The following is a 22609-nucleotide window of genomic DNA, read 5'->3' as shown; positions in this document are numbered from 1 at the left end:
GTTTGTGAAGCACTTTCTGGAGGAAAAAATTGCCAACTACGATCAATATTATCAACTGGGTTTTCTTTCATCAAGTTCTTGCCAATAATCCTCTCAGTTTTGTTTTCAGGGTTAAATTAAGCACTTTTGTAGTTCTGTTGAGGACAGCCAAGCAATTATTGCTTTTCAGCTCAGTCCTTCCAGGTTTGATTTGATTTTATCTGGGCTTTGTTTTATAGCTGGCTCCATTCTGTATTAAAAGAGCAGTTGAAGCTGATGACCTTTCCCAGGCTTATCCATATTTAAGATAGTGGGAAGAAGTGACTGAGAAAGGCATTTAATTAATAGGACTTTATGGAGTATTGAGAACAAAGCTGGAATGCAAGAGTAAGTGCAAACCCAGACACAAAAGAAAGAGGGATGAAGTACAGAATAAAATGACTAAAGATAAATATGATCTCTTTTCCAGAGAAGAGATTGATGAGGTTTTTTTTTCCCAAACCAAGATGCATAACACCTCCTTTTTTGTGCTTGATGAAGAGATTCATGAAGAAATATTAGTTAAAGCAGAGAATTAGAGGCTCAGCATGAGAGAGGGGACGCACTTAAAGAGTAAACGATAAAACATTCAGTTAAAGAGAACCTTTTGCAATGAAGAAAGGATCTGCTGAAAGTTTTTTGTGGCTCAAGCTTAGAAATATTTATTTCCTATTTTGTTTTTATGCAATACTGTCTCTCCAAAAAGAAAAAGAAAAAAAACAAGAACTGGTGAGAAAGAGCTTGCTTCAGCTGCTGACAGGGCTTGCTGACAAGAATGGGAATATGCTACAGGAAGAAACAAATCATTTGGAGAAATACAGCGTCAGAAATTCATTTAATTGTACAACGCAACCCAAAGAGGAAGATAATACACTTAGGAACTGCTAACAAAATTTCCTGATTTAATTAAGGTTATCATCAGTGGGAACTCATGAGAAAGGGAAAGATGTGAATCTTATGAAAGCACCAATGAGCAAATGTAAGAAATCTTTGTGAAGTTCCTTTTAAGTACATTTCTAACCTTCAAATTTCTTAGAGGATATGAAAATGCAACTCTCCAGTGCTTATAAATCAGAATAACTTCTTTTTAACATCTCATTATCTTTCTGGTGCTTCATTCATGTGTCACAGCCCTTATATGTTGATTGTGTAGTTAATACATCCTTCTCTTTGTTAACTGCAGTTCAGAAATTCAGATACATTTACTTTTAAGTAAATGAAGGGAGAGAATTAAGAAACATGGGAAAAGCTTGAAGGAAAAAGTAAAGATAGCAGCTGGCAGGGCAGGTCTGCATTTTCACTCAGCCTGTGTGAATCACAAAAGAGTGATTCAAAAGAGTGAATGACTCAAAAATTGCAGGTGACCACACTGTTATATTGTCTTCTTGTGAGCTCTGGAGGTTAAATTGCTCCTCTGAGTTTTGAATTTTGCTTACAGAAGGGATTTAAGTGTATTTTTTACATTCCTCACCAACTACCTTGTTTTGAGTGTCATAAAAGAGCAGAACTTGCTGTTCTAGTCAACACAATGCTCTAGAATTTAATTTTAAATTTGCCCCCACAGCCAGTCAAGGGGCTGCCCAAGTCATAGTAAATATGAAGCAATGGAATTGAAGTGCCTGGCTGTCATGGCTTAACCCCAGATGGCAGCTAAGTACCAGGCAGTGCCTGCTCACTCCATCCCCCCAGCCTGGTGGGGTGGAGAGGGGAATCAGAGGAAGGTGAAACCTGTGGGTTGGGATGAAAACAGTTTAATAATTGAAATAAAGTAAATTCTTATAACAACAACATTAAGAATGATGATGGAAAGGGAGATAACAAAAAGAAAGAGAGGAATAAGCCCCAAGTAAACCAAGTGATGCACAATAAAATTGCTCACCACCTGCTGAACAGTGCCCAGCTGGTCCCTGAGCAGCAGTCGAGCAACAATTCAAACATCAGTGTGTTATCAACATTCTTCTCATCCTAAATCCAAAACAGGAGTGAACCAGCCACTAAGAATAATTAACTCTGTCCCAGCCGAAGCCAGGCCACTGGTACTCCTTTGTTGGGTCAATTCTCCAGCTTGACAAGGTTCCTCAGCTGTTTTCCCGGGGTGTGATGTTTGTGTGGAGGGCAGGCTGGCTGCCCTGCCTGCCTGGGGTCAGCGGGGCTGGAGGGGCACAGCCACAGGGGGTGGCAGCAGGACCTTCCCTGCAGCTGAGGGATGGTTATCCACCCGTGGGACCGAGGCACTTTTTGGAGCAGCATTTCCTGGCTCTGGGCTGAGGAAGGCAGAGCCAGCAGAGGCACATCAAACACAACCCTGCCCCCCTGAGAAGCTGAGGTCAGCCTGCCAGCTCCTGCAAGTCACCAGGTATTCACCCTGCGCTAACAGAAGGGGCTGCAGAGGCAAATAAAAGCAGCCAGAAAGCTAATCAATAACGAGAAATTTTATCTGCAGTTGTTTTGAGAATTATTTGGGCTCCCATGAAGCAGAGGTTCCTCTGCAGCTCTGACAGATAGTTATCAAACTGTCTATGCACAGTCAACACCATCACAGAAGTGAGCATACACAATTCAAGAGCTCTTCCTATTTGGTTCATAACTTTATTTTTGGAACAAAATCAGAACTTTGTCAGCCTGAAAACAGCACAATAAAACCAAGATCATTACTCTTTCCCTGCTTGGTTGAAAGCTTTATGGCTCACACAGCACGTCTAATCCTTTATGTCCTGTCGCTATGATGCATCTAATGAATAATCTCCCTTTCTCCTCTATAATTCACTTGACAGCCAAATAATGTATTTTTTAAATCACACCATTTCTTAAGCAGTGTTTTGTCTCCCTTATGCCCACCATCCATTTGCAGTTAATACCTCTTCTCTCTTTCAGTACCTTCTTTCCCCACCCAAATACTCCCCTGCCTCCCCAGCACTGCCAATCAGTCACTTGTCTACCTCCAACAAGCACTTCTGCTGGCAGCCTTGCTGCTTGCTCCAGCTTTTTCTCCTGGGGCAGGACATGCCTTCTCCAGAAACTCTGTCTGCAGACTGACACCTGCAGCAAAAAGGCATTGAGGAAAAAAAAACAACCAACAAATACATGAATTCTCTTTCTTGTGTAGCCCTGGTGTTCAGCAGAACTGAATACCTGCAGGGTACTGTGACCAGCAGTGAAGTGTAGTGCTAGACATTTAAAAGAAGAATGCTCATGTCTTCTCAGAGAACCAACAGCTTTCTTCCACTACAGGTACTGGTGTAACTAGGAAAAGAGGGATTGGTTTGGGATTTTTATGAGCCAGTTGCAGAGAGAACAATTCCTGTGAAGATTGCTTTTAATCAGTCACTTGGCAAAGTGTCCCAAGGACGAGCAAGATTTATTAGCTTCACCTTGAGGCTGATATATAAATGGTCTTAGTTACCTACAGCACACAGATTTGTAACAGAGGGATTTAAAAGGTACTGTGTCCCTTTTCCCATCATCTCCACCAGCAACATGAAGTTTGGCAGGACAATTCCAAAAATTAGTAAAGACTGAAATACACTGGTGAGGCAGGGGTGTCCTAAATTCACTGAAACAGAGAGATATAAATTACAGAAAGCTGTCCCAAAACCTGCTTTGAGTACAGGGGAGCAGCAACCCTGCCCACAAATTGTCCTCACAGACCACATCAGCTGGGCAAGTCAATGCAGTGTGAGAGTGCACATGGTAACTGCTCAAATAGTTCTAAATAGTCTTGGATGTCAGTTTTTAAAATGCACTTTTATCTGGGGTAGCTTTGTGTGAGAAAGGAAAGAAGGTAAAAACCAAAGAGAAAAGGATCTAATTTAGGAAGGAAATTTTTGACTATTGAGAAGATTTCTTGATACTGAAGTAGGCAGGTCTGAGACTTTAGTCAGGTTCATATACATACATATACATATACATATAGAGCAACTTCAAGCCCTAGCATCCAACACGTTTGCAGGTGGAGCAATGCATCCCCTGGGAGCAGAGCTGCAGAGGGTCACATCTCTGGGACTCCAGATGCAGGCTCACAGCTGACCCCTGCTCTCTGTGCATGCACTCCTTCAGTCACATTAAATGCTACATTTTTACTGTCTTGAATTAACTTTTTGAATGTTGATTTCCTCTCCAGGTGGAGAGACAGTCTCTCAGCACAGAAAATTCAAACAATAACTTTCATCCAGACCCCTGACAGCCCCGAGGCTCCTGAGACAAGCACAAGTTCAGCTCTCCCCAGGCCCTTGGCAAGAGCTCAGGACCATCTTCACCACCACAGCTGCCAGAGACAGTGCTGCCTTGAAGGAAAACACACCTGAGAGACCAAACAGTCCCTCATCCCCTCTAAATGTGATTCAGCAGCTCCACCTCAAAATATGCTAGAATGGAGATGAGGGGAAAGAGGAGAAAGAAAGGAAAAGGTATGGGAAATTTACTGTAACACTTCAACATTAATATTACTCGTAATATTCACATATGTAGCACCCACTTTCATGCTCAGGGTCATTTAATAAAGCTCTAGAAATTGTGTTTTAGAGTGGATGCTCAAAGAGAAAAAGAAATTTATACCCTGCTTTCTACAATCCTGGTGTGCCACTGGGAGCCTGGGGAGCTCTTCCCCTCTTAGTACAACTTCTGACAAACAATTCCATGTTGTGGGCTCCAAAACACACACCTGACTCTCCCAGCACATTTTAATCAAAGCTCTGCCTATCTTAGCCATAGCCTTGTTGTGCAGAAACAAGATTTTTCACCTTTATTTGTGCTGGAGGAAAGGATGTAAGTAGGTTTTCACCACCAATTAATGGCAGGGAAGCCACTTTTCCCTACTGTGTCACCTTTCCCTCTTTCTGTCATTCACTGGGTGATTTGGGAGAGGCTTGCAATCAGTCACTGGAGGTGTCAAGGGCACTTCAACAAATGCTGGAGTCACACAGTGCCACTGCAAAGCCACTGTGTCCTGCCATGCCCATTAGGTGCAGGTGTTTGTTGGCAGGACAAGAATCATCTTCTGGCAGCAGCTTCAAAGCAAGAGTTACCAAAGGCTCCTCAGTCTAGAGGGCACATCCATTAAACAAAGATATTTCTGCTTCCTTTTCCTTACACTATACCCAGAATTTGAATCACACTGTTTTATCACTAATGTACCAAGAGCTGATATTCTTCTTATGGCCCTATTTAATTTTCAAGGTATATATAATTTTTTAAATTATATTTCCCAAAAACATCTCTAAAGTCCAGTCCTGCAATGCTAAGCAGAAGAAGGCAGGAAAAGGAAACCTTTTTATTCCTTTTAATGAATCTGGGGGGGGGCTGACATTCATTTCCTGAATGCCTGAAGATGACAATGATTAATGAGAAAGGGAGGACAAATAAATCATAGGTCTTGTATTTTATAAATAAATGACAAAGTTTAGAAGAACTTTTCTATTCTTCATTTCAGCAGCAAGATTAATTCCCAGCTCCTTCTGGAGTCCCCCTTGAGTTCAGTGGTGATTCTTTTTCTGCAGGGAAGATGGAACAGAAGGAAGAAGAGGAAGAGAGGAGAAAGGAGGAGAGAGTGAAATGGATTCCAGGTTTAATTTCCAAAAATTTTTGTTAACCTTGACAAAAAAAAGATTGAGAAGGTGCTGTCAGTGAATTTCTGTTCTGTTCCCCTGCTTGAGACATTCCCCTGAATCATTATAGGGGCAGTTGGAAGAAGGCCACTCACACTCCCCTCCAGGAAACTGCTGCAAGGGCACAGCCCCCTTTAAGGCTGAGCACCCAACAGGTGCTGCATCCAATTTTATCTTCCATTTCTGAATGGCTCCAGTCACCCTTGTAAGCTGAGACCAGTTTGCCAGTCCGTGTCCTCAGGCTGGCTCTTGGCTTCCTCCCTCATTTTTCACTGTCTTTTATTCCTTCTTGCAGTTAAGTGTCCTATATGTAGCAATTTATACATTGGCCAGCAAAGCATCTAACATTTTCCCTTTTTCTCCACTGTTTCCTTCTTTATACAATGGCCTTTTCCATGCTTGCAATGTGATTTATAGATCTCTTTTTTTTTTTTTTTTTCACTTCCAATATTTTTTAAACAAGATGCAAATTACTGGCAAACAGGCGCTGCAATACTGAATTTCATAGAATCGTAGAATATTCTGAGTTGGAAGGGATCCATAGGGATCATGAAAGTCCAACTCCTAGAACTGCACAGAACACCCCAAGGGTCACACCAAGTGCCTGAGATTGTTGTCCAAATGCTTCTTGGTCTCTGTCAGGCTTGGTGCTGTGACCACTGCCCTGTTCCAGTGCCCAGCCACCCTCTGGGTGAAAAATCTTCTCCTAATATCCAACTAAAACCCTCCCTGACACAGGTTCATGCCATTCCCTCAGATAATTCATCCTTTACTCCCTTTCTTGAAGAGGAAGCAGGGAGAAAAACACTGGAATAATTTTGCACCTGGAAAACAGGGTTGCCCAGGGGGTTTTCTAAAGATTTTCCATGTCTCCCTTGTAATTCCTGGTGGCCCCTCTTCTTCTTCCCAAAAACTGTGCTCTAGTTTGTGGTGTGAAGCCGTGTCTGTGACCCAGCCTTACCATGGACACCCTGGCAAGGGTTTGGACATGACATCAGCCAGAACCAAGGATTTTGTGTTTCTGACTTTCTGACAGTCTTTCCCTGTGCATCCCATTCCTCTCTTTATTTGCCTTGTTTTCTCTGTTTCTTAAACACAGGTCTAGACTGAAATTGGGAAGAGCTCCACTCTACAAAAGGACAGTCACAATATGGAGGAGTCCAGCAGGAGATTTAGATCTAGAAAGCTCTAAATATTCTGTCATACTCAAAAATAAAACCAAAAAGTGTCTGTGTTATAAATGCTTTCACAAAGAACAAATAGCAAGCTGAACTTAACAATGGTTCAGCTGAACTGAACAAGAACTCAAACAGTAAATATGAAACAAGAACTAATATCTAGAAACTAGAGCTGGACAAATCTGGATTAGAAACTAGGTATACATTTTTAAATTCAAGTGTGATTAATTACTGTGACTTACTGAAGTCTTTCCAAAAGATAGGCTTGAGTTAGACTCAATGTCTTGGGCTCCCCAGAAAAATAATTGGATTAAATTCTACTTTCACCTGATGATCAGAATATCCCCTCTGGTCCTAAGTGACAATGTCTGCATTAGTTGAGTCAGATAGAACAGAGCTTTCATCAAGACACCCTCAACATTTCATAGTTATATTGAACCATTGGGGTGTTTGCTTGTCTTTTCTGCCAGCTGTATGTTGACTTTTTAAAGATCTGGGTTCCCATGGCAGGCAGTTTGTCTTCTTTCACAAAGCTGTCCAAATTGTGTAGCTGTCCTTAGGGCTATGAACACTGCTCTAAGTCAGGAGAAAAAAGTTTTTTATTAAGATTCTGAACTTCCAGCCCTACAGCATGAAGGAAAACCATGTGACTTTCATATTGCACATTGGTCATTAGGAAAAGTGTTTCCAGTCCATTCTGCAAGCAATCTCCAGCAAAACTGTGTAGCTGCTCAAAACAATTTCGTAAAATCACTGACACAGACATTTCTTTATATTTCATGACATTTTATTGGTCCTGTTATACTGGGACTTACTTCTCTCTACAGTGCCCAGGAGGCAGTTTTCAGTCAGTAATGGCTATTTTCTTGGTCCCTTCTACAACTACATGAAATAAAATTCCAGTTTTATTTCCCATGTTCTGTACAAGCAGGGCAGTTTCCAACTCAGCTGAAGCAAATCTGGCTGCTAAGTTCCACTTTCAATGTTTAGCAAGAAAATATTTTCCCTAAAGAAGTCCTCATTTATTAGGGACATGTTTATTCTGGTTTTGAGAGGTCAACACCTGTCTTTTGTCCTTAAAATATTCCCCAAAGAAAGATGGATTCTTAGATGACCAGGTATCTCTTGGTCATCTAAGTGGATAAGAAGTTCTGTTACTATTTCTGAAAAAGAAAAGCAATGTAAGACTCATGCTGTGTTCTCAGGTACTGAGACACCTTGGGTTTACCATTGAGCTTAAAAACCTCAAAAACCTGACCATGTTTTAAGGTTTGATGCAGAAGGCAGACACTCAGCAATCATTAGTCTTCTGCTAATTACCAGATTGTGAAGGAATTCAGAAGTGCTCAGTAAAGATGGAGGAGAAATCTCTGAGCCCTCCTACTGTCACACCATTTTGCTGATTTTGGTGGAGCTGCTTTTAATTAATTAAGTGAAAGGAGCCCCTTTAGGTTCCCACCATAAAATCTCACTTGATTCCTCATAAATAATGTCTCTAGAGCTCTTTCATAGCAATAAAAATATATAGTGTGCTGATTAAAAAATGGTTGTAATTTATATGCATCAAAACCTTGATTTAAAGACATATTAAGGGGCAAAATTCTTCAACCGTGACACTCAAGTTTGCATTTCATTACAAACTAAAGGTTCAGTAGCTGAGATTGCCGTGTACTGGCAAAGAACAATAAAACTCAATGACATGATGTTCCTTTCTTTCTATGTTGGGAGAAAACCTTTCACTGGAAAAGAAAAAAGGAAAAAAAAAAGAAAAAAAAGAAAAAAAAGCAGCAATACTATTTTCCATAGATTTGCAAAGAGGTTGTCAAGGCAAGGTTCAGGAGAGCAAATAATCCACCTCAGTGTCCCTGATGATGATTCAGATGGTCACCACAGTCATTTTTAAAGCAAGGGCTCACTTTTCTGGTTCAGGTCACAAGTCTGAAAGGGAAGGAAATTGCAAACTCCACAACCAGCCCCATGCCTGGTCCTACATCCCATCAAGCTCCTCCTGTCCTTCAAACGATGATGAGCACAGGGATGCCCCACACTTCCTAAGAGGGTTCCTGATGTCTCAAAGAACAAGCCTTTTGCAATGTGCCTTTCAAAGCAATCCCTGTGCTTAGTCTGAAGGAGCATTTCACAGGTTTTTCTGTTCTGACAGTTCATCAGCAGCCCACAGCATGCAGGAACAAAACCCCTGCATTAAAAAGACTGGAGCCAAAGGTGGTTTTACATATCAAGGGCTGAGGTGGCCAACTGTCTGAATGGCAAAAGCAGCACAAAATTCCATGGAAGATTCTGTGCCTGCTTCTCCCCTGGCATAATTCAGTTTATAATACCAGTTTATTAAACTGACAGACCTTGGCCTGCGCCTTTCATGCTTTCCATGCACTCAGGTCAAGGATATCTTTTTAGTCTGAATGGCCCTGGAATGCAACAAGCAATGCTGAGAAAGAACAGAAGTAGGATTTCAGAGCAAGAATTTGGACAAACACAGGACTCCCATGCTGCTGCCTGAAGCACAGCAAAATGACTTTTTTTCTGTACAAAAGCAGAACCCTCAAAGGCACAAAGCTGCCGAGGACAGAAAACCATTTTTAATGTGTTCAGCAGCTGCAAACAGTATTATCTGCTAAGTTTAATGATTAACTATTTCTTTCCCATTTGTTCAAAGGAAGACAAATGCAGAAACTGGAAGTGCAGCCAGACTGTTCCATCAGAGTGCACTTGATGCAGCCAGTGCTGTAAATGCACTCCACATTAGCTGAGAGCTCATCTCGAGAAGGCCACTAAAAGCAGCAGTCAGCTCTCCCAAAACAAAACACAGCAAAAGGCCCCACCATATTTCACATTATGACAGAACATTCCTGGTGAGGCACACTCTGAGCTCCTGAGCATTCAGGCTGCTGCTGCACAAGGCCATTCCCACCCCACAGCACCTTGCTGCAATCCTCCAGCCAGGGGACACCTCGTGCACAGCACCACGTTCACTGGGCTGAAACAAAGCCACCCACCTCCCCAGCACCAGCAGTCACTCCTTCATTTCCTGTGAGCAAGGTGCTCTCACCTTGACCTGCCTTCAAGCCAGCTGAGTCAGAGCCCCCTTCCTGTTTGTAAGGCTTGGATGAGTGTGCCTGGTGTGAGTTTCACTACCAACAAAGTTATTGGCTCCATGTTTTATGGTGAGACTGAAATTAAGCTTTTTCCATGCCAGTGACAGTTCCTGTCAACACAAGGCCATACTGTCCATTTCTCTCCTGTGCACCTGCCCTTGTAAACTCTCTGCAGAGCAATTCATGCTGGTGATATAACAGGCTTTCCTCCCAACAAGCACAGAAATGAAAGAAATCATTGCATGGTCAATGTAGTGGAGAGGGGAGGTTTGTAAAATCCAATTATAATTACAGACAGAAACATTTCTATTCAAGATTTTTACTCCTGATGTGAGTCGAGAGTGATGAGATCTGTATAAAGAGGGCTCCATCAGATTAAAATCACTCAGTGCTGGGCAGTGATGCCTGTACCAGGATTTAGGCTGCAGCAGAAGATCCTCCATCCTTCAGCAGCACCCCTTTACATCTCTGAGGGCTGAGCAGTGCCGTGCCATTCCATCCCCTGCAGCATTTCCCCCACTGGGCAGAGGTGCTGGGGAACTGAAACCAAACAGAACTCTCCAAGGACTGCAGAAACCTGACACTGTGTTTGGCCTGAGCACACTCCCAGACCAAGATGAACTTCCAGTCTTTGGGATGAAGTGGAAAATAAACTTTAAGGCATGAAGACAAGGCTCCTGTCCTTCCCTAATGCCCAGCTGGTCCCCTCTCCCCTGCCCCGCTCAGCCCTGTGGAACACCAGTCACCAACTCCTCCTTCTGCTGCTGAACACCTTCCTGCTCTGAACACACAAACAAAACCCTCACATCCAGGGGATGGGGTGCTTAACCTAAGCTGTTGAAGTTGACTTATTCTGCAGGTGTCACTGGGAACCACTCATGTGTTTCAGAATTAAGCCCGTGATGAAAGGCTTTGCTGGATAAGGGACTGAGCTCCTGCGGCTTTCAGGATGAAGCCTGAGATTTGGCAGATTTTTAACTGTTGCAAATAAACAATGCCAACAGCAAGAGGAGGTTTTCAAACTCTTTTACTGGGAATTGACTTAAAATAGATTTATTCAGCAGGGCTGAGAAAGCACTGCATCACTAGCCATTTGGGACAACACTGCTTCACAAACACATATGGGATGATACTGAAATTCCAGTTATTCAACCCTGAAATTTTAGTCCAAAAAGCCAGTACCATTTTGGGCTCAGTTAGAAGTTTCTTTATTAGTTTTTAATTTTGAAGTTAACTGTCATCATAAAGCAGGAACACAGTTTTGCTGTAGATTTCCCTGGGGATCCTTGCCTTTAGCCAGCCATGCTCAAAAAGAAGAGGGTACAGGACTTTTCCCTGCGTGTGTGGGAACAGGCAGGAAGTAGAATTACAAATCACACCTGGGCAATCTTTAGCCCCAGGTGTCCCAAAAGACGCATCAAAAAATGCTGTGAAAGCAACCCACTTACCTTTGAGGAATTGCTGAACTGTTAGAGCACTGTAGATGCAAGCAGGCAGAATTTCTTATGACCTATGGCCCTGTTTATATCCCTTTTTCTTTCACCAGTGTCTTTATTTATATTTTGCAGCTATTTGCTTTCTTTGAGGGTGAAGGGACAGCAGTCATTACTTGCTGTCTTTTACACTTGAGATGTTTTCATGGATCCAGGATAATTGCTTCCTTTCAGGGTGCTAAGGTAAAAACTGTGTAACGATGAATGTAAAAGGTGAGGTTTGATGGAGTTTCCAGTGTCACAATATTGTTCTCAATAATATTGACAATGCTGAAGGCCATAATTCATTAATACCAGAGAATTTTATATCAGAGTCAAGGAGCCAGCTTATAGCTATCACACCTCTGCTGGGAAATGATACTGAAAGGAGCTTTATTGCAGAGGATTTGAGACTTACAGGGGCAGTGGAAGAGGCAAATGCAGCTTCTAGCAAAGCTTTGCTGCTGCATAGAAGACAAGTTTGTGCATAAGTACCAGACAGGAGCCATGGGGATGTGGATGTAGTTTCATGTTACCAGGCAGGAAGCATGGCAGGAGGCAATAAATCTCTTTTCCATGTCTCAATCTCCTAGCAGCAGCAGTTGAAGGGGCAGTTGATAAAGACTCAAGTTTCTTCCTAGTAGAAATTAATCTTCTAATTATTCAGAATTGTCTTCTTATCAAGAAAATACTGATTAAAGAGGTTGGAAAAAGAGCACAAAAAGAGGACATCAATCTGCAGTGACAAGAAACTAAAGGTCAATATGACAAAGTGTAGATGTGCCTCTCCTAAAAATGACATTATTGTTCACCCAACATCATTCCCCCATTTCTGGGCTCTCCCAGGGTGTTTCACTGAGCTAGCACAGCCCCATGGACTGAATTTGACAGCTTCCCTGCTCAAGAACATTTGCACTATCTTACAGATTTGTAAGCACAGAGGTGTCTATTTTTCAAAAAATTTTTTTGCCTCTTTTTGTTCATGAAGGGTCTAGAGTGTGGCATTTAACAAAAACCTTCTAACAGCCTTTTTTTCCTCCTCTGTGATATTTTTATGCTTCTTAATCAAGCAAGAAAAAAACCCAAACCAACATACTTCCAGTGGATCCGAAAGACAAATCATTATTTTAAATTTACAGAGTAAGGTCTGCCTTGAAATGAACATCCAAGGCAATTGCTGTATTTTAAAAGCTCCCCAAGTTGCAGGCTTAATATGAAGCAGTTCTCAGAAGAATGTTCTTTACTGCCTTTTCAAATAACAGCCTAACCATAAGTATAGATCTTCTGGATAGTCTCAGTGTAAAAGATCAATTGAAGAACAGGCAGCTTGATGTTTGCAATCTGTCTTTTAGTAAACATTTCTCTTTCTCCTCCTCAGTTGGAAAATTCCTGCTGGGTTCTGAACAGTGGAGACCTTGAGGAGCTTTCATGTTGGTAAATTATAACAGACGTAACTTTTTCTTCTGGGTTTGGTTTTTTTTTTTTCCCACTGATAAGGATGTTCTAGCAAAATCATCCCTAGCCTTTCTTCATAAATGCATTCCTCAGCCAGCTTACAAAAGTTACTTGAGTTCCAAAAGTCAATATTGCTATAAAAAGAGCATGGAAATATAACACCCCTTTTAGTGGTGATTGGAAAGAAATAGCGTGTGTGACTGAGGTCTGTGTGTTATCCAGCTTAAAATACCTGATGATGTTTTGGAGCACTTTAGCCATTCAATCCAGTTTGCTGGTATTGCAGACATCCCTTTATATACAACACTTCAGACTCCACCTTACACACAGCCCAGCTTTTGCTCTCAATTCTGCCTACTGGAACACCTTTCAGAAATTTGATTATTTTAAATAGCCAGGAACATTCTCAAATATTCTCTCAGTGCATTCATAAACAATACATACTCATTTGCTTTTGGGCCAATGTTATTCTTTAGCTCAAACATATCTTTTCTTTCCTTGACCTTCATCCCACTGATTCATGGATTCCTCAGTCCTATGAAATCCAGTCTTATTTAAATATGATGTAGCCTAGAAGAAGAATCCTAATGTGCCAAATAAGGAACTTCTGGGCTACATTTCTGTCAGCTCTACACTTCCTCTGTGTGTGTGTGTGAGACCTGGGCACACACACTGCGAGCTCATAATTATTCAACCCCCAACTGGTAAAACCCAGGCACTCATCTCCTCGATCATTTCCAGCTGATTTATAGATTTATTTTGTTGTTAGGCTGAATCCCATGACACAGGTTACCACAGGCTGCAGTTAAGGGGATGATTTATATTCTGTTGTATTGCAACAGCCCCTTTAAACTTCAGCACTGGATCAGAGATGGGAGAATTTGCTCCAAGGGATCAATACACAACAGTACCACTGAGCAGTGCAGTGCACAATCCTCCTCAGGACCAGAACTGCACAGCTCCAGAGACACTCCATACTTGCCAAATGCACTCACTCAGTCCAGAGCAAAAGGAATGTTCTGCAATCCCAAACCACAGCAAATTGTGACTGGGTCACCCTAAGTCCAGCCTTCTAAAGTGTCATCAGAATAACTGGAATGAATCATGAGTTAAATCAGGAAAGACAAATTTTAGGAAGACTAAACTCTAGCAAATGTAATGTTTCCTTACTTGAGGGTGAGCATGATGCAGGTGTGATCCCACAGGTACACCCTGCAAAGTCCAGCCAGCTGCTTCATCCCACAGCACTGACCCTGCTCTGGCAGGAGCTCTCACCAGCTCAATCAGAACATCTCTGGATGTCCAAGACCCAGCAAAAGTCCTCAGGTGATGCTGAGAGGTGTTTCCTTCTCCTGGAAAATACTCAAAAAAATCTAGGAGGATCCTAGACAAGTGTCTAAGATGTGACAATTGTTTTTTAGTACAGAGAGATGAATTTAGTGGTTGGGATCAAAGTCAGAAACATGTAAGGACAAAGTAAAAATAAAATTAACATATTTTGCTTGGAAAACATGCCATTTTTTCCTCCCTACTTAAATTCCCAAGAGTATCTGGATCATTTTTACTCATGAGGAATGAAGCAGACCCAGGAAATTTCCTCTAGAAAAGTGAACATTCCTTTTCCAATAATATTTCATACTGGAGAAGGATCTCCAACTGTGCATACCAGTTCTCTAAAGCAAAAAAACGCTGAAAGCAGCTCACTGAAATCACATAAAATAAATAATAACCTGTGATTTCTTGCCTGAGATTGTTCTGCTGCTTTCCCCAGCCCAGCCCACAAAAAAGCAGCTATTTGATTTCTGTGTTATACACTGCCTCTTGTTTGTCAGCAGGAAAAATTCAGAGTATTAAAAATGCTTACTGCTTTGAGAGCAATAATAAAATGTGTGCTTGCCTTCAGATTAGCCATCACTGTTTTTTCCTGCAGAGAATGAGAGAAATATAGAAGTGAAATTCCATGTTATTATGTATAAAATAGTCTTTGAAGAAGTGCCTGGGGAGTTATATTGTATGGATATTAATGTGTCTTATGCAGCTAAATCCCTGCTCACTACTTGTAAAACATAAAAGATATGAAATCTAGAATCTTGATCATAAAACACAAATTAAATCAACACAGTCAACTTCAGAGAGCCCAAATATATTTCACTTCATTAGAAAATAGTAAGCCACACTGGCATTTGGACAGAAATGAAGCCCTGCTTGCTAGAACACATTTTTTGCACAGCATTTCCCCCTTATATCATTATCAGCATGACAGGGTCTCCCCAGTACCATGGTTCTCACACCAGCAGGATTCCCTTTTATTTCCTTCAGGGATGGTGGGAAGCTGGCCATGATTTCTTTGCATGTCCAATGGAGCTATGATAAGGCATCAAAGTAAAAGCTGTTCCATTCTGGAATATTTCTCAGCCTAGGGAGAGAAACAGGACCAAGGTCTGAAGGATAAGTAAGGCAACTGGAAGAGAAATTATTGAACCAAGGCGATGCAACATGTCAGCTCTTAACTGGTGAGAAATCCATGTTTTCCAAGCCTGGCTTTTGGACCAGGAGTCAGGAGCTGTGGGTGGCACATGGGCTGTGACACAGAGTCACTGTAAAATGGGAATGGCTCCATCCTGAGCCCCAGCCAAGAGTCCCAGGGAAGGCAGCAGCCCCTGGGTGGGACACAACACTCGGCCACCCGGAGGCAGCTCGTTTCCATGTGGGACCAACCCACTATCTCCCAAACTCCTGTCAGCACACTGAACTTCTGATTAAGAAAATTCAAATACACTTTGGCAAGTGCTGCTTGAGAACTTTCTGCCCAAGACCGTGCTTAACTCCAAGTCAACACGCCTGCAGGGCCAGCAAGGGGACTGCAGAGCCGGAAGAAAATCTTCTGAGAGCTTCTAAAGTCTGTGCTCCTTTCTACTCTCCACCCCTGCCTCCCGCACTTCTCCCAGATGCAGAGCTACCGAGGAGATCTCCCAGGCACCTGTCATCCCACTGTTCCTCTGTGTCCACCTCATCCCTCACCTTAGCAATTTCTGCCCTGAAGCACGCCGTGCAGTTTGGTTTCAATATCATATGCTCTTCACTGTGTATTTTTATTTTTGATGTTTCCACTGATGCATTTTCACTAGATAAGTGCTTGTTAAATGCCAAATCAATACCCCAGTGCTCTAAAACCAAAGTGAGAGCACTGGCCACACTACACCTACAATGCATTAAAGCCACTGTAACAAGTTTAATCACTTTGCCTCACTTTAATTGCTCCTTTGTGAAATTACTGCAAACCCCTGCCAAAGAGCTTCATTTCATTTTTCCCTAGTGCTCACGTGAATATGGGCAGTGGCCATCTCTAAAAATAGGAAAATGGGAGGTTGAAGTTCAGTTCCAGACTAAGAAGACCAGAGATGAAAATTACTCTGGTCCTGAATGTTTTCCCTGGCACATTTTTGCACACTCAGCGGCACAGCAATTGTCTTTCTTTCATAAGATGCACAAAGAATGTTTTGGTATTACATATGAAACACTTTAAATATGTTTATGTGGCCATAAATAACAGGAAATCTTAATCTGAAAGGTCCTTTAAAACCCTTCACACAGCAAACTGGAATTTTACTCTTTTTTTAAAGCTTGACACATTTCCCTATTGCTTAATGGACAGCTGTAAAAGGGAGCCTTCCTCACCAAGACATTTTCTTCAGCTTCTGCTTCCTAGCAGGAGCTTAAAATTTGTTCTAAAGATGCTATGTTCCTTTCCTTGTATCTGCCTGATACCTGCACAGAAACCAAAGAAAAGTCTTCAGCCATACACTTCCACTCCACACATCCTCAAGAACAAACCAGGTTGTGTGAAGTTGCTTGGTCACAAGTGGAGCCTGCTTATGAAAAGCTTACCAGGATAAATGACCTTAGAGGAACATCAGCTAGCACCCACCTGAAAGAAACAAGAAGGGCAGATCCAGGGCAGGAGGGACATTTTAACCTGTTTGGTGATACCTGACAGGTGTGATCAGCACACAATTGCTCTCTGAAACTCCTCACCCTAGAAAGCAAATCTAACAGGCCAAAGGGGTTGCCAGTATTTTCTTCAGAGCTGTGATCAAATGCTGCCTGTCCTGAACTTCTGTAAAGCCTGATGGAGTGAGTGTCAGCTGAGCTGATTTCATTTTGGTGCTGCTGGCTGGAGAGATTTGCAGGAGCTGCAGCCACGGGCTCGGTCAAATACATACAGTGCATCTTCAAATGGCACGAAGAAGGTGCTTGCCATTTCCCAACTTTGATTCATAAATTCCTCACGCTGTCCTTGCCTTTTATGTCAGCAGGATAAAGGTGAACAGGCTTTCCTGTCTTCAAACTCTGCCTGCCCATTTCTAGCCCCACATTCCTGTGCTTTCCCTCGAGCGTGGAGGGAGGGTGGGCAGAGTGACCTCTGCCACGTTCACCAGCCTAGCTGGGTTAAACACTCACCTGGCAATGCAGGCAGGGATGTGAAATATAAGGAGGCCCCATCCCCAGGGATTGTTTCCTCAGTGGCATCACGAGATTCAGGGCTGCCAGCTCCCAGACAGACATTCCTCCTCCACTTTTCACCACGCTCTGCTGCAGCAAGGCAAGTGCTTCTGGGAACAGGCTGGAGACTGGATCCCAGCTGAAAGTAGCCCTTCAAAAATAGCAGTTTTTAAACTGAATCATTTTCCAGATCACACTCTAAAATTACTTCCCTTCCTGGCAAGCTCCCTGCAGCTCATTGGTACACAGGCAAGCATGGACTTGGGGGATGCAGATTTCTCAGGAGCTGCACCAATCCCATTCTGCAGGTTTCTGCATCCGTCCATCCATGCATCTGTCTGTCCATCCCTCTGCACTGTGAAGCTCAACCACAGAATACAGGGGACACATCTCTAACCTTAACAGAGATTTACAAAGAGCTCTTCCTCTTTCCTCCAAATTCTTGTCAAGGGAAATGGCAGGTGACAGAACTGCATATCTGGCCTTTCAGTCCTTTCAAAAACCGAGCTGTTCACTTGGAGGGCTGGAGGATGCTGACCTCTCCTGAAAGGCCAGGCTCTGGTTAGGCTGAACAAGGTGGGATCCAAAGAATAACTGGTTTGTTGCCCAATAGTCTACATGAATTCAACACTGGGTTGTGCATTTAGAAATTATCCTTTGCAGGGTCTCAGAGCTGCATCTTCCTGAGTAGTAGAATAGTTGCTTTACATTATTAAAATGTATTAAAAATCCCCTGCATGCCAAGCCACTGACTGAGATTTCACTGTGCAAAGCAATAGTAGAAAACAAATTAGCAAAACTAATGCAGGAACAGCATAAGCCAGCAGAGTGGAAGGTTTTCCCATAAAATGCCAGATTTCACACCAAAAACTGACAGCAAGGTAAGTCATGTGAACACAGAGCTACCTGCACAAGATGCAGGGTGCCTGCAGCTTCCATTGGCAGCACAGACAAGTGAGAACACATTAATTAATTAATTAATTGATTAGTTAACGTGCTCAGGTTGCTCGGAGCACTAGACAGAACCAGGCCTTCTGAAATTGGCTACTCATCAGATTTAAACTGAATGCAATTGGCAGCACTAATTAGATCATTCTCAGTGAGAGCAGCGAAAGTGAGAGAGTAGTAGTTAGATCACTGAGCCTCAGGAAAAATAAAAACAAAAGGCCATTGCATATTCATAAATTAGCAGGAAGAATGAAGGAATCACTGATTTAGACAGCAATTGCTGCCTGTTTCTCTTAAACCTGTGGAAATATTCTCCCAGTAAAACCATGTCTTTGCTTAACAACAATTTCCCTACAGCTTAGCATCCCCTAGCAGTTTGACCCAGCAAACCAAAACCTGCACTGGCTGACTCCTACATCTCACCCTGACTTGATTTTGAGTTTGGGAGGACAAGAAATGGTTCCCAAAGGATTCTCAAGTTTATCTCATCAGCTTCTTTGGCTCTGCTCCCACAAAAGCCAGAGTGCTACTGGCAGAGCAATGGGGGCTTACAGGGCCCAGCCACCTGGAAACAGTTTCATGCCAAGACTCCACAGGGACCACCTGCTAATCAACACATGAAATGTCTTCGTTTTCAACCAAATTGTCTGCAACAGGCAACTCATGGCTTCAGGACCAGTAATAAGCCTGTCTTTTTTCTCTCTCCCCTCCCCAAAAGTTCATCCTGATACAGAGAGAAGACAGGAGAACACAATAGGCTATTTGGGTCACAGGACTGGTCTTCTGTTTCAAAACCTAAAAAGTGCCTGGAGAGGGTGAGGAGACCCTAGTAACATCTGAGGCTCCATGGAAACACACATTCATCCCCAAATACTTCGCACTTAGTACACTTTTCACTGTGTCAACCCGTCATCACATTAAGTCAGGTACTGGGAAGAGCCCTCTATCCTAAAGTATCCAAATTTCTAACTTAAAAATTGGACATATTCATTTCTGTTATGTATTGTGACTGAAACCCCTGCTCACAATGCTACCAAGGCTCTGATTGCATAGACTACCAATTACCTCATGCATTTTTTTTATTTACAAGGTAATACCCAAGAGACTGTTCCCTGATATCCAGCAGGAGGTAAAGGTGAAGAAGAGCAGCATCCCATCGCCTGTGCAGCTTGTCAAGCACCCAGGCTCACCATAAGGCCACTCACTGAAGAATAATTTCCTTGGTACATGTTACAGGCAAAAATTAATTCATACAGCCCATACTGGGCTGCATGGAGAGCAACACAAAACCATCTGCACATTAACTCCAACTGCAGGAGCAGTGACAAATCCATTTGTAACCATCAGGTCAGGGACTGCATGGCATATTTACCTTCAGATTGTATGGTGCACTTCCAAAGAACTACTTTGATATAGTCGTAAAAAGCTCCTGAATGAGGTACTTGATATTTTTTCTTGGCAAATATTTGCTACAGAGTCAGTGGGGACGTGTATGAGTGAAGCTTGTACTGGAACCAAGAACACAAATGGGGAGGTCTTGGTACCCCTGAAGTCAAAAGAAGTGGTCTTGCTAATCTGCTTGTGAGTTACACAGTCAAACCATGGCTGGAGATTTAGAGAATTTTACCCATAAAAAAAAAACAACAACAACAAAACAACTATTCCCTTGAAAGGAATAACAGTAACTGGTCTTTTTCAGGTTTAAAATACCATTTTAAACTTTTTTCTTTAATAAAGGGATGTGATGTTTAGCAGTACAACCTATTTGCAGACAATGCTTTAATTAAACATTTAATGAGCCCATCTCGTTTCTTTGCACAAGCTTAACTTCACACAGCCAAGATAATAATGTAAACATCACATTTTGATTATTAAAATAATTGCTTTCACAAACACTGACCTCCTGACAAACCAAATGGCTGGTGCCATGCACACAACACTCCCACAGCTCAGGAACCTAATTTTAGCATAAAGCCCAATTTACAGCTGACCATCAACTTTTAAAATAATTCTAGGCAAACAGTTTAAAGACAGTGATGTTTTCACCAGATCCCTCAAGATTTCATTCAATTATTCAAGAAAATTTTAAAAAACATCCTTCATTTAACCATATAACAGCCTTTAAGAGTATTACCCAAGCAGGGGCGAAGCAGCAGCTTCAGGATGTTTCCTCAAACTCTCATATCTGGATCAGAGCAACCAAAACCATGATCTTCCTTTAAGCCACAGCTCTGGAAGATATTTTTATCTAGCTAATGGAGTTTTTCCAGGAGCCAGTTACTTTGGAAAGGACCAAACCAAACATTTTCAGTGGGACTTTAATGAAAAAAAAAAACAAACAAAAAAACCACCCCCCCCCAAAAAAATTTTCCCCCTAGCATTATCGCCAAAAAAAAACTTTAAGTATTTCTGCAAAACGGTGACAAATTTTCAAGACTCCAAGTAAAAAAATCTTAGCGAAATGAGTTGTCAAAACATTTTGAAAAATCTGTCAACAGCTCGAATTCTTAGAAACCATGATTCGGGGATGCTGGAAATACAATCTTGTCCATGCTGAAGCAGCTAAACCACGTCCCTTGCTGCTTCAGCTGAGCTTTTTTCTTCATGGAAAGTTACTGGCAGGCTTTCATATCTATGAGGTGATTCCTCAAGCTAATCAGCATCCCACCAGCGTCATCCTTTCCCAGGCAGGACATCTCCAGAGAGGCCAACATAGACTCCAGAGCCAGTCAGCTTCTACTGCCTGGAAACTGTCCTGTCACCCAAGGAAATGGCCAGTTTTTCCCTCCCCATCTAGGAGAAACCATCCCCCAGGAGGGCACAATGCATGGCATGGGGACAGGTATGAGTCACACAAACTTTGCTAACTGGCTTCTCACTAAAAACATCCGGGGTGTCTCACAGGAGGTGAAATTGCTGAGGACTCCAGAGAACTGAACACTCGTTTTATAATGTTCCCAAGAGGAAAGTGAAAAAAAACAACAAAAGCAACCAAACAAACAAAACAAAACAAAAACAAAACCAAAAACAAAACCAAACAAACAAAACCAAAACAAAAAACAAGCAAAAAACACCAAAAAACTTCCCCTGCAAACACAAAAGCACCAGGAACCTAGTGATATCCATCTGCAGCAACAAAATTCCTGCAAATTCAGGTAAATGAGCTTAGTTTTGCATCATCTGACACAGTGGATTGCATGTAATCATTCCTGGATTACCACAGTGGAAATTATAATTTTGGCACTAAATTGCCCATTTCTGACCTATTAAGTCCTTGACCATCCATGGGAGACTTTCCTATCATTTCAATGGTCTTTTGATCAGGTCTGATATACTTTCCCAATGTTTTCTGCTTTTTGTGTCCTTGACATCTGCTATTGCTTTCCCCAGCTATTGGGTTTGTGATTTACTGGTTTAATTTTTTTTTTTTTATTATTCAGTTTTAGTATTTATTATGGGACACAACTGACACTTTGAAATAGGAGACACTTTTTTTCTTAAGGGTTGCATGTGGTATTGGTCACCTTGAGCACAAAAGGAGATTGGAAATCTTCTTTGACACCTCTAGACACTTTCACCTCTACTGAACAAAATGCTTTAGCACAACAGCAATAACAGCAAAACCCCAAAGTTTAGACACATTAGTGGCTACCAAAACATGATACTTTGATTAGACATTTTCCTAGGAAGCATAGGTGTAAACCCAAGCAGTTTTCTTCACCTGACAAGTATGAACAGTCTGTTAGAAAGGGAGGAAGTTCTCCAGCTACGGATGTGGTGGCCAAGAGATAACTGCCAATAACGTGAAATCTCATGACAAAGCAAAATCTCTCAGATCCAAAATAAGAAATAGATCTGTGAAGCCCTGGAGAGGTTCTAGTGATGGCAAATAGCCCTTTGCTAAAATACATCATGTGCTACCAAGAGGAAGCAAATATTTTCCTGTAGACAAAAAAAAAAAAAAAAAAAAGAAAAAAAAGAAAAAAAAAATTTAAAAAATAAAAAATAGAACCTAGGCTAAAAAAAAAAACATAAACCAGGGCAGAAGCTCCCATCTCAGTGAGACTGACACTGGCAACTGTAAATTGTGGGGAGCATTTCCTCCTCCATGCCCAGATCTTTCCTACACGTGTTATCAACCCATACACATATGTTTGCAGGACTGGCATCACTCCCATCCTCTTTGCAATACTTTATCAGTGAGAATTCTCATTTTACTTAAAAAATACGAATGTAATTATTTACTTCAAGTCTCCCAGGAAAGGACTGCAGTTCTTCTTACTGCAGCATAACAGATAAGAAAGGCTACGGTGTTTGTT

The sequence above is a fragment of the Fringilla coelebs genome, assembly GCF_963513975.1.
Source record: "Fringilla coelebs genome assembly, chromosome: 3".
NCBI lineage: Eukaryota > Metazoa > Chordata > Aves > Passeriformes > Fringillidae > Fringilla > Fringilla coelebs.
This window is presented reverse-complemented; position numbering follows the sequence as displayed.